The sequence below is a fragment of the Vigna unguiculata genome, chromosome 9 (assembly GCF_037176805.1).
Source record: "Vigna unguiculata cultivar grain cowpea cultivar isolate G323 ecotype 2 chromosome 9, ASM3717680v1, whole genome shotgun sequence".
NCBI lineage: Eukaryota > Viridiplantae > Streptophyta > Magnoliopsida > Fabales > Fabaceae > Vigna > Vigna unguiculata.
Window position 1 is genome coordinate 32452719 of NC_140800.1, and position 13792 is coordinate 32466510.

General features: G+C 29.6%; 2 pseudogenes across 1 annotated transcript; both read left to right on the plus strand.

Annotated features, from left to right (window-relative positions):
• Positions 1-75: 75 nt before the first annotated feature.
• LOC114162266 (uncharacterized) lies at positions 76-8203 on the plus strand (annotated as a pseudogene). Its single transcript, XR_014984616.1, has 3 exons — positions 76-133; positions 6369-6436; positions 7423-8203. The product of XR_014984616.1 is annotated as an uncharacterized LOC114162266 (transcript).
• Positions 8204-8328: 125 nt separating this feature from the next.
• LOC146883909 (uncharacterized) lies at positions 8329-11350 on the plus strand (annotated as a pseudogene).
• Positions 11351-13792: the final 2442 nt, after the last annotated feature.

Genomic DNA, 13792 nt, shown 5'->3' on the forward strand with positions numbered 1-13792 from the left:
AAGAGAAGAATGGTTAAGGAAAAGTTAAAGATTGTATGGGAAATAAATGTGAAGAGAATCTGGGGAGATATAAAGATGGTGAAGGCATATCTTTTGTGGTCCATTGATGGTCTGGCTGCTGCTCCCCACTGTGGTATTGTGAGTGCCTTTCAATCACTTCAACTTTTGACCCTTTCCATAATCACTTTCTCCCACCCTTTTCACTCCTATTCTTCATCATCACCTTTTTCATCTCTCTTTTCTTTTCCTTTTCTTCTTCGATATGTCCATTTCTTTTCTCAGTTTAGTTTGTTCTATTCTGCTCCATCTCTTCCTGCTTCGCTGTTACTACTTTTGCTTTTCCCATATTTTAACCAACTCATTTCCTAATCAATATTTTTCTCTCATTTCTGCTGATACAATCAATTAAGATTAGATTAGTATAACACACACGTTCTTCGCTCTCTTATCTTTTTCTTCTTGGGAAAGTAAGTCTTAACTTTTTGAGGCAAACCCTATGGTTAGGGTGCAGTGAGATTGTAGAAATGCGTAGTTGAGGTGTGCAGAAACATTAGATTGGAATGGAAAATAAAGTGAGAGTTTGGTTAGAAAATGGGGTGCACAGTGCACGTGGTGATAGGGTCTCTGACAGTTTATGAAATCTTGATGATGAGGAATGAGACTATCAAAAGCACAGCTGAATGATTCATATAGGGTGGTCTCCCATTGCAAGGAACAATATTATGACCAGCTAAGGAAGCATATTGTAAAATCTTACACACCTCTTCAATCATTCTAAAATGGAACACAACCCTTCCAACCTATATATATGGAATTATATCATTAACAATGTCTTTTCAAAATCTACTTTTTTTCTTTCTTTTTCAATGTTAAATGTGTTAGAAAATATTACTCAAATAATATTAATAATAATAAAAATATACAAATGATTACTCCAACAAATCATCAAAAAAAATATTCAATGAGCAGGAATATCATTTATCCATAATTTCATTTATTGTTACTAATAAAAATATAAACAATTATACACATAAGATTTTAGGCTTAGTTGAAACTGACTTAATTATAATCATAAGAAACACTCATAACATGTGTTTTCAGTCTTCAATTCTATATTATTTTTAATTTTAGAAATGAATACAGATGAGTAATCAAAAATAGAAATAGCAAGATAATAAGTTTTTCTCTCTAAGAATGTTAGAAAATGATTACCCAAATAATACTAATAATAATAAAAATATACAAATGATATAATAATAATTATTAAGGCAATAAAAACACTAAGACATCTATATAAATCAATGAATATTAATAAGAGATCAACAATTATAATAACAATAATAAATAATAAATAAACAAGGAAAGGAGTAGAAATATCTTGGGTTGAGGCACGCATAGTGCTATCCTTAGAGAGAAAACGCCCCTCCTGCACACAGGGCTAAACAAATACACAATCATATGTGTTTCAAATCATATGCGTTTCTCTCCCAAGATACAACAACCCGTCAGATCGATCGAGTGCAGCGAAGGATCTCCGAACCTTATGAACACCACTGTCTTAAAGATAATATAGAGAAGAAAAGAAGAACACTTTTAAGAAAAAACTACAGTGTTTGTTGTCTGTTGTTGTTGTGATGTGTCTTTCCCCATGTACTTAGGTGGTATTTATAGGTAGTAAAAGAAGACAAAATGAGTAAATAGTAATAAAAATATAGCCATTAGTCATAAAAACCATTAACCCATAAATTAAAGATCTATAAAAACATAAATAACAGTAAAAATTTTTATTTTAATTATTTATTTTTTAAATTATAATAAAATATTTCCAACAAAATGGTTATAATATACTTCGTTTGCCAAACAATTATGCTGTCTTACACATCAACACGTGTCGGATTAAAGTTTATCCTAAACTACATATGTTTCGAGAACAGGGTTTTTAATTAGTAAAAGTAATAATACAATAAATTAGTTTTGAAGACTTTATTTTTGTGCACTATAAAATGAGTACGCGTAACTAATATAAAACTTTAAAATATGAGTATTTTTTACTTAAGGAAAAATATTGAAGAAAAGTTACAAGTATAAGTATAAGTAATTGATATATACAAATAATAGTTATATATATATATATATATATATATATATATATATATATATATATATATATATATATATATATATATATATATATATATATATATATATATATATATATATATATAGATGAGTTTATATATTTCATATAGGATGGGATTGATCGTATAAAGATTATGGTTCTATATAAATATATGACATTAGTTTTATACATATAAATTATTTGACATCATTCTTATTTCAAAACCTTAAGACAATGAAATTATGGATATTTTATCTTATATAGTATTTAATTTTGTATTTTTTATCTAATGTAAAACTTTGACTCACACTTAAATTATTTTCAACAATATATATAAACAAAGAAGATTGAATTTAAAATAATTAATAATTTAAAGATTTTTCAAATATAAAAATGAGTTAAATATATTTTAGTCTCTAAAGTTGATGAAATTTATTTATATTTCAAATTTGATATATTTTGATCATAAAATTTAAAAATAAATAAATATAATATTTTTACCCAATAACATTAATTCTTTTGAATATGTTAAAAGACGTTTAATAAAAATGTGTAAATAACTAAAACATCCACCTATATATTTGATAAATAAAAAAATTTAATGCAATTAAATTAAAAAAAATGTACTCATTTTTTTTTTCTTGAATTAAAAAGACTTCACTCATTCTTTTTTAAAATTATATTTAATTTTATAAAAAAAGTACGAGAAGAAGTACAGTAGGATTCAACATCTTAATATTTTAGTTTAATCAATTCGACTATTAATAAAAACAATGTCATAATTCTTGAAAATATTGATAAGTTTAGATGATAAGGTTTTATTAATCTGGCCAATTATCAGCATTATATTTTATACGTAACATATGACATTTAAAACTATAGGGGTACATGGAGTTTATTTCATCGGCAGAGAGATAAACTCATAATAAGATGAAGTTATTTTGTAAATATGTAATCGTTTTAAACAATTGTTATTTTTGAAAACGTGATTAATGAGTAAAAATATTTTGTCTTAGGGCTAGATTGGCCTTAACTATATATATATTCATATAGTTTTTTCAATAATGAGAATTAAATTGGTTGTAGACATGTTAATGCATGTCTAGTTATAAATAAATCGCCTCTTACACAGTAAAAATTAAAATCTTGTTAACATTGCTAACATTAATATTTTTAAATGTAAATAAAATTTAAAAGTTGTAAATAAAGTTACGAATAACTAATAAAAAACTAAGTAAAGAAATAAAAATAACTTAGAAGGAAAAATAAAATAAAAGTGAAAAGAGTTAATAAAAGGCTATAGATAAATAAGTTTTGGAGTGAAAGAGATATATCTACAAGGAATTTAATCAAATAAGCAAAGATTTGAAAAAAGCATAATAAATTTTGTTAACTTATTCTATAATCTTATATCTTGACAGCTTTCTGTAACTCACGCTGCATTACAACTCTTGATATTATTATCTTTAGGGTTAAATATATTTTTGTTCTTCAAGTTTCAGTAAATTTTGGAATTAGTCTTTTTTAAAATTTTATATTAATTTAGTCTTTCATCTTTATAGATGTGTGAATTTAATCATTCTTATCAAATTTTATTAAGTTTATTTGACATTTTAAATATATTTTATGATAATATTTAAATTAATATTGAAGCGAAAATGTGTTAAACGAAATAAACAATTCAAATAATATCATGAAATGCGCTTGAAACGTCAGATAAACTTAATAAAATTTGATAATAAAAACTAAATCCACATATTTATAAAAATAAAGGACTAAATTTATATCAAATTTTGAAAAATAACTAATTTTAAAATTCAAAATTCATTAAAATTTGAGAAAAAAAAAACATATTTAACCTTTATCTTTATCTTAATTTTCTTATGATAATTAACTACAAACATACATACTCTTGAATATATGTTCTTTATTATTAAAGAAGTTAAATATTGTTTTGATTATTATGTTTGAGACTTCCTAAAAATAAATAAGTAACAGTGTATTATTTTGCCAGTACGGAAAAATAAAACAGTCCTCGTCGCTCCTTCCCCATTCTCAGAAAGAAGTTTGTCTGTCATTCTGACAAAATAAAAGTCGTCCACGTATCAATTCTGAATAATTGCCTTTACCTTTTATTTATTTATTATTATTATTATTTTGATAGACAAGTTTTTGTTTTATTTTGATTGAAAACCTAAGATAAGAAAAAACAGCGAAGCCTTGAAAACACAATATATAAATAGTTAATTATGTATATTCTGATAAAAAAATATTCTTATTAAATAATTAATATGTCCTTATTAAATCCTCAAAACATTTAATCTGCGCGTATGTAACACGAGGTCAAGAAGCAAACAAAATAAATTTTCTAAAATCTAAATATAAATTATTTATTTTATCAATGCATATAAATCGTTATGGCGTTGCAGTTAATTATTTTCAATATATATATATATATATATATATATATATATATAATTTAGCCATACAATTTTATTTGTGATATCATGATAGTTATTAACCTGAGGAGATTCTTCATTAAAAAAGTTGTATTTTAAAATGTAAAAAAATTATATTTGATTCTTATTTCTTTTACTCTCATATTTTAGTGTGAATTATTAATTTTTAAAAAAATAATATATTAATTAATAACTTATACTAACTTACGTGAGAAAGTAAATGGTCAGAAAATAAATGATGAGAATGAAGATATGAGAATTATAATATTAATGTTGAAGTGTAATGTGGAATTACATGGTTAAGTAATCACTTTATAACAATTAACACATTAATTAATTTCACATATGCAAAATGCACGAGGACAGTTAATCGAGGAAGTACCATTTGTAAAAAATGTTTGGCAATATGAGTACGTGGGGCCTAACCTTTTTTGTCTACTACAAACCAGTGAAAATTTATAAATTTTATATTGGAGACAAACATAAGGGAATCTAACAGTGAAAAAGAAAAGTTATATGGAAACTGTTACCTTAATTAATTTTATTTTTAACTGTCCAACGTCTAATTCTCACTCTCAAAATTCACAAAAAACAACAAATAATCAATAATTTATATAAGAAATACCATTTTAAGATAATAAAGATTTATGAGTCCTTTCTTTTTCTTATCATGTTAACCTTGTCTTATTCTAATATTGGAGACAAATAAAGTTGTGATAGACAGGGAAGAAGCACATTGAATCATATTTCGTATGATGCGTAGTAACTTTATAAAACACCATTTTAAATTATACTTTATTATTATTTTTAGATTTGTATTAATTTTAACACCCCTTTTCTATTTTGGAATACACAGTAAATTTGAACAAATTTACCAATATATAAAGTGCTTGTAAATAAGCTGTGACAAATTTAAAATGATGTAAAGTGAATGTTTGGTTTGCTATTTCTGATCCATGTATGTTCCAAGTTAAAGTACGCGTGAAACAAATTAACTAGTTTACTAGAACACGCTTCCAAGTTACAAGGATAATTATGAGAGAGGATTATTATCACAAGAAAAAAATTACAAAATTTAACAAGATGGAATTAAAATCTGAGTTAAGTAATAGACAATGATAATATGATCTTATTTTTTTACTTTCATCATTTATTTTTTTAACATAACTTGACATGAGTATTGATTAATGTATCATTAATTTTTTTAAAAAAAATTAATAACTCGCACTAACTAAATTAGGTTAAAAAATAAAAATCGAGAGTTAAAAAATAAAAATTATAATATAATTTTCCTATAGATATTAAGATTTAATAATAAAAAGTGTATTATATGATATGAAATTATGAGTGAGTGAAATAGAGCCACCAGTCAAAGGTGTGATATTTATTTACATATTGGGGTTACTTTCTCGTCTCTGAGTCTCATGGGGACAGTGACCCACCATGTCTCTACTACACTTATTAACGAATTAAATAATGATACAATTTTCATTATTTTCATTATTCACCTGCACCAACTCTTTGAACGCTTTACTCTTTTCATTTCTTTATAACTCTCATTTTCTTTCGTCACTTGAGCGCAGATATCCATAAAAAAACATACCTCATTTAGGGTTTCTGCCACCATCTTACCTTCCTCTTCCTGCTTTTTTCATCTTTCTCTTCAAAACCCTTTCAATTCACACACACACTTTAACTCTTCTCCTTCAAAATTTTCTATATCACTACCAATTCTATATTGTTTTGGATTAATCCTTCTCCCTCACTTCTCTTGCAGTTCTCATGATTAGGGTTACCTGCACTTGATTGCTGCTCTATACGCCTACCACCTCTTTTCTTAGGTCTTCGATTCAATATGGTATATACATATATGTAGCCTTTTATATATGTTCGTACAATTTTTCGTCAAATCTTTTTAAAAACAACATAATTCTCAGATTTTTTATACTTGCATGGACATATATACACATATTTATATGTATTTTATACTCCTTGATGTCAGTTCAGCTTTTCTCCTTTTCCTTTCCCTAAGTTTTCTTTTATTTGAACCTGGCCTTGTTTTGGGCCTACTGAAACGCCTTTTCCAGTTACTTCTTCTGTTAGTTTTTGTGTGAAAATTAATAAGCAGTTAATTACTAACATAACAGGCTTTGCAATTACATTAGGTCAATTTGGGTTCAGATCAGCACAAAGGGTTTTCTAACTTGAACAAACTATATATTTTGTCATCTGATCTATTATTAATTCATTGATTCATATGATAGAGAATCTGAACATGTCTGGTTTAAAGTGTGATCCATTTATTCAAGTAATAATTTCCCATTTTATCATCATCTAAACCCTTTATAGGTTTGTTAATTTGGTGATATATAAGAAAGTATAGTGTGATGGAAGAGGCAATTGTTAATTATGTGCGTGGCAGGAAGAATGTGTGAGAATATGAGAATATGAAGAAGATGCAGTGTAGATGTGAATGAGAGAAGGTACTGGGAGAGAAAGAGAACGAAGGAGCTTCCTTCAGCCCACGTATAAAGGGTTGCTCAAGTATCTGCTGACTCATTCATAGAGACACAGTAAGGGTTTATATAAGACCATTTTTCTACTGTAATTGTGTGAATGAAGCAGCAGATATTTTGCATCCCTCTTGCTCTGTGCTTGGACTGAAGGGGAGCTCCTTCCTTCTCTTGTCTCCATCATTGATATTAATACATTTATATATATAAACATAACATTATAATATATATCTGTCTCCAACAACAAAACCAATTTCTTAGTATTATTCATCCAGTGCCACAAAAAGTAGCAGCCACAACTCTGTAGCTGATGTAACACATCGTCTTCTAGGTCTTTGTAAGTATTAACTCTTCCTCACTAGGCTGCCCAAGATTCAGCCAACATCTGCAACAGTCGCATATGAGTTTTATAGCTGCATGCCCCACCTAGTAGTACTTTTTTACTTCCATCATTTCACAACTCCTCATCAACATTACATTACATGGTACGTAATTTCTTCAATTCAACTTCAAATCTCATCATTGCCCTATATAACATATTGTGTGTCACTACTTTTACATGACATATTTTACAGGAAGAGAATCTCAGCACTCTACATGCTACTTTCCTTTCCGGTTCTTCAACACTCAGCTTCTCTCTCATTTCCCCTTGCTTTCCTTCAATTCTTTTTTCGGTGGCTGAAAAAGCAAAGTTTAGGTGATGATGGGTCCAACACTTCACATGTTTGTATTCCTTCCAAACTTTGCCTGCTTCAAGGTATCAATATCTATGAATACCTTAGTTTTTCTTTTCCCACTCCTAATAATTGATGATGAGTATTGTTTCGGATTGATCTCGATTTCTTTTTCTGTTCAGTTTCTTAAGAGTGGGACCGAGTAAAGTGTAATATTATAATTTATAGAGATATGTGGAGATTTAGAGACATTGAGCAGACAGGATATTGAAGAAGATTATGATGTCAGACAAAAGTAGTGACTGTATAATATGAACTCTGATCTCTTGGTTATCCCTATGACCTACTGCTACGTACATGAATTTTTGTGTAAAAGGATAAGAGATAAACTTGCCATATCTTTTGGTACAGAAACTCATGATTCGGAACCATTCTCTTGATTTTTTTGTTGTTGTTTTTTGTTAAATTTCAAAATATATTAATATAAGTATATTATTTTTTAATATATTTTGAAGATATAATAAATAATAATATTTAAAATAATAGGATATCTAAATTCGAAATAGCACATTCGATTTTTTTTTTCTGTCAAAGTGAACAGTTTCTCTTATTAGTGCTATAGCAAATTTTAATTCCATCCCTCACGAGTAACTATTAAAGGGTGGTCTTTGAAGCCTAAATTTGTGAGTGCCTATATCCATTTTAAGAATAATATTATTTTGATATTCAATAAATTTTTATATCCATTTTATATTTGTTATTTTATCCTTTAATATTTTTTAAAAGTATAAAAAATTACTTTTTTTAATTGTCAAGTGATATTAGTAGTGTAAAAAAATATTTTTTTCTTAATATAATCAGAGGAGCTGCGCTTATTCAATAGTGTTTTTTTTCTTTCTTTCTTAATTCTAACGTTTTACCCGTCAGGCATTGTTCCTTCTTCCATTGGGTTGCTAACTATCCTAATGAATATTTTGACTATGAATAATTTACATTTATTGGTAGAATATCCTCTGAAATCTTATACATTAAGATGAAAAGTTAATATATGTGCATTAATTATATATGCAGTTTAACTCTTCAAACCTCAGTATCTAGGTGAAGTTTAGCTTTCAAGGTAACTGAAGTTTGACGAGAATATAGATATGAGAAGCGTCGAATGCTGACAAAAAATGAAATACAAGTGTTAAATATATTGATAAGTGTATAATGAAAATTAAAAATTGATTTAAATGTTCAAACTGAAACCTAAACACATTTAGGTAAGAATAGTTTAATCAGGCCAAATTTCAAAATTGGAGTTTATTGAAAAAGCACAAAATATAAATGTTAATTTTATATGGATGTTATTATTTTTTTAATTAACAAAATACATATATTAATAGAGGTAATTGAGTTACCTTAACTCATAAACAATAATCCATAAATAATAAAAAAATACTATGACTTACTATGACTTTCCTTCATCATTTCTCATGTAGAGTAATTATTGGTTTTTATTAAGATATTTTGACTGTTGGCATTAATTAGGATCACTGTTTTGGTGCAGTAATCAATTTCTATCCCTAATTTCATGTTAATCTCTAATTTTCTTCTATTTATTTGTTTACCTTTCCGTGTTAGAGTTTTTTCACAAATCCTATAAATCTCATTCTACATATGAAATAGAATATAATATACAAAATAAAAGATTAGCAAAACGCTCTCGCGTACATCTTCTTCTTCAAGGTGCAAACCCATTTCTTTAAGAGAGAGAAGCTTCTCTCGTGTTCTCTGCGGTCAAGCTCATTTCTCTTTCCTTCTCTTTTCATAATTACATGCTTTGTGTTTATTTTGTCGGAAGCATGGGGCCCACAATATGGTTTTAAGAGCTACTTAGTGGCTATGCACTTCGCTTCTAGTGCAACTCATTTTGATAATCCAATTCAATTTTATTGATCCTTATTCGTGGCGTTCCTTGACCCAATGGAAAAGTCTTCCAACCAGTCCACTAAAACCAACAACAAAGATCAATCACTGAATCCATCTAGCCTCTATTATCCTCATCCTGGAGAAAACCCAAGTATTGTTCTCATCTCTTAAACTCTAAATGAATCTAACTACTCTTCTTGGAGCAGAAACATGAAGAGAACACTCATCTCTAAGAACAAACTGAAATTCATTAATGGAAGGATCACGAAACCACAAAAGAATGATCCCATATTTGATGCCTGAGAAAGATGTAATATGATGGTGTTGTCCTGGATCATAAAGGCTTTCTCAACCCAGATTGCTGAAAGTGTGATTTACGCGGAAGATGCCAAGGAATTATGGGATGAATTAAGGGAACGATTCTCCAAAGGAGACTACTTCGAAATTTCAGACTTACTGCAAGAAATTCACTCCATCAAACAAAGTGAACATAATGTTACCCAATCTTTTACTGATCTAAAAATTCTTTGGGAAGAATTGGAGTTTCTTAGACCTCTACCATCCTGCACTTGTAATGTACCCTATAATTGTGATTTGTCAAAGATCTCTCTCAAATATAGAGAAGTGGAACACGTTATATGTTTTCTAAAAGGTCTAAATGATACCTTCAACACTGTCAAAATGCAAATCCTTTTGATAGAACCCTTACCCAACATAAATAGGGTATTCTCTCTTGTCATGCAACAAGAAAGACAAATTGTTGGGGGCAACAACTAGATTGAGACCAAGATTTTGGCCAACATAGCTGACAAACAAGCCCAATGGAAACAAGATTAGAACTGGAAATCTCAGGAACATGGCAATGTAATGTGTGGTCAAGGAAGAGGAAGGGGGAGAAACCCCAATTATAGGAAGTAATGCTCTTACTGTCACAAAATGAACCATACCATATATGAGTGCTACTCAAAGCATGGTTATCCACCATGGTACAAAAAAAATGATAACCATAAAAGCCAAGACAAAGGTGGACAAAACGAGTTGGGTTATGCTAATGCGTGCAAGGAAGAACCTAACACTTCTGCTAAAATAAGGACTGATAAGCAATCTAGCATTAACAAAACTCTCAGTTCTTTCACTCTTGAGCAAATACAAAAACTCCTAAAAACGATGGAAACTATTGAAAACAACTCTCAACCTCACAACGTGAATCAGGTTCAGAGAAATATTCTTGGAGAAAAATCAGGTAACCTTCCTTGGATTCTTGATATAGGGGCAACTGATCATGTGACATATGAGAAAATTTTATTTATGACATTCTATAAAATAAAGCCTATATCTATTAAATTACAAAATAATTCCTTAGTTATTGCTGAATTTGCTGGAAAAGTTCAATTTTCTAAAAAAATCATAATTTTTAATATCCTATACATTCCAGAATTCTCTTTAACCTTATATCTGTTCAAAAATTGACTAAAGATTTGAACTGCACACTAATTTTTTCTCTTGAGATTTGAAAAATTCAGTACAATGCTACATCGAAGACGATTGGACATGCTAGTGTCTGCAAAGGCTTATACTAATTCAAGAGTTTTCCTATTTTTAGTCAAAATTTTGTTTCTAGTTCTATTCTTTCTTTTAAACGCATTGATATTAGTTTGTGGCATTAGACTTGGCCATCAGGGATACAAAGCTATTGAACAAATATGTAAGAACTTTCCTTATGTTAAGATGCCTAATCATACTATTTGTAATGTATGTCATTTTTCCAAACAGCAAAAACTGCCTTTTCACAAAGTATTTCATACTCTACTAATTGTTTTGATCTTATACACTATGATAAATGAGGTCCTATGTCAATACATTTTGTTCATGGACAGAGGTATTTTTTTACTATAATGGATGATTATAGTAAAGACACTTGGATTTTCCTAATGAACGCCAAAAGCCAAACTAGGAAGTTACTACAAAATTTTATTGTGAAAATTAAAACACAATTCAACAAGACCATCAAGACTGTTAGATATGATAATGGCCCTAAATTTAATTTTAATGCTTTATATAATGATCATGGTATTGAACATTAAAAGGGTTGTGTTGAAACCCCACAACAGAACTCTGTTGTGGAAAGAAAACATCAAGATATTTCGAAAAAAACCTGTAGTTTAATCTTTCAATCTAATATTCCCAAAGCCTATTGGAATTATGTTGCTTCTCACGCTGTCTATTTGATAAATAGGTTACTCTCCGTTATTCTTAAAGGAAAAACCCCTTATGATTTACTCCATAATGTTCCTCTTACATATTTAAACTTAAAGACTTTTTGTTGCCTTTGCTTTGCTTCTACTCTTGAAAGTAATAAAAATAAACTCTCTACTAGAGCTAGGAAAGGTGTCTTCTTAGGATATAAACATAGTATCAAAGGTTATATTGTTCTTGATATTCATACTAGAGAAATCTTTATAAGCAGAAATGTCATATTCTACGAAGACGTTTTTCCTTATAAGGATCCCGACAACAAAACAGAGATCTATCATGAAGAGGAAAATGAAAGCAACTGCAGCATGGACTTCCTAAATGAACATATCAACACTAACATAGGAAGTCAAGCATTTGATGATTACAACAATAATAATCAAGCACAGATGCCAGAGTTTATGCAAAGTGAGGGAGTTTTGAATAACATAATAGATGTTCCTATTGAAACCCAAAATAATAGAAGGTCATCAAGGACGAGAAGAATTCCTGGATATTTGAGCAACTATGAGCATCATGTTAATTCTTTCCTTAACAACCCATATGAGAAAAATAAATTTAAAACTGCTTATCCTATTTCTATAGTGTTATCTAATAAATCTCTATCTGAAAAACACTTGAGGTACACATTGGCCATATCCGAAGACATTGAACCACAAACATAGCCAAGGCCAATCCTGATTGGATAAAGGCAATGGAAAGGGAGATCAAAGCCTTACAGGAAAACAACACATGGTACCTGACTCAGCTACCCCTTCGGGAAAACTCCTATCGGCTGCAAATGGGTATGTAAAATCAAACGAAAGGCTGATGGAACCATAGAAAGATACAAAGTCCGCCTTGTAGCAAAATGATATACACAGCAAGAAGGGGTTGATTTTCTGGACACTTTCTCTCCAGTTGCAAAACTAACCACTGTCAGACTCCTACTTGCTTTGGCTACCTCACACAACTGGTTCCTGCAGCAACTTGATGTACTAAGATTGAGCACATCAAGACTAGGATTGAGCACATCAAGACGTTACTACACAACAATTTTCAAATCAAGAATCTTAGGGAGCTAAAATACTTTCTAGGCTTTAAGATGGAAAGATCAAAGAAAGGAATTCACCTGTACCAAAGAAAATATGCCTTAAACATCCTAGAAGAAACAGGAATGATGGGAAGCAAACCATGCTCCACCCCTTTTCTAAGTGACACGACATCTCTATATAAGGTTGAAAAATACATGGCCAATCCCAACTCCTATTGTAGATTAATAGGGAAGTTGCTCTATCTTACCAACACAAGACCTGACTTGTGTTTTTCTATTAATTTGCCAGTTCATGAAAAATCCCACTAACTATCATTATCGCGCTTTGCAGCATGTGCTAAGGTACATAAAGTCTAGCCCATCGCAAGGACTCTTCTTTGTTGCTGACTAGAAACCCAAATCAAAGCTTTTAGCGACTCTGATTGGGCCACTTGTCCCAACACTAGAAGATCTAAAACTGGTTTTTGCATCTTTCTTGGATCCTTCATAATCTCATGGAAGTCAAAGAAACAACTGATTGTTTCTCGATCATCGACCGAAGCAGAATATTGTGCACTAGATGCCACTGTCTGTGAGATACAGTGGATCTGATACCTTCTACAAGACTTTGCTGTCCAACCAATTAACACAACCACCCTATATTGTGACAACAAGTCATCAAGGCATATAGCTCACAACCCGAGCTTCCATGAAAGAACCAAGACATTGAGCTTGATTGCCATGTTGTTTGAGAGAAGATACAAGCCAATCTCCTACATCTTCTTCCTATTCGTTCTGAAGAATATCTCACCGACATTTTCACCAAATTTGCTCATTGCGTCCACTTCAAG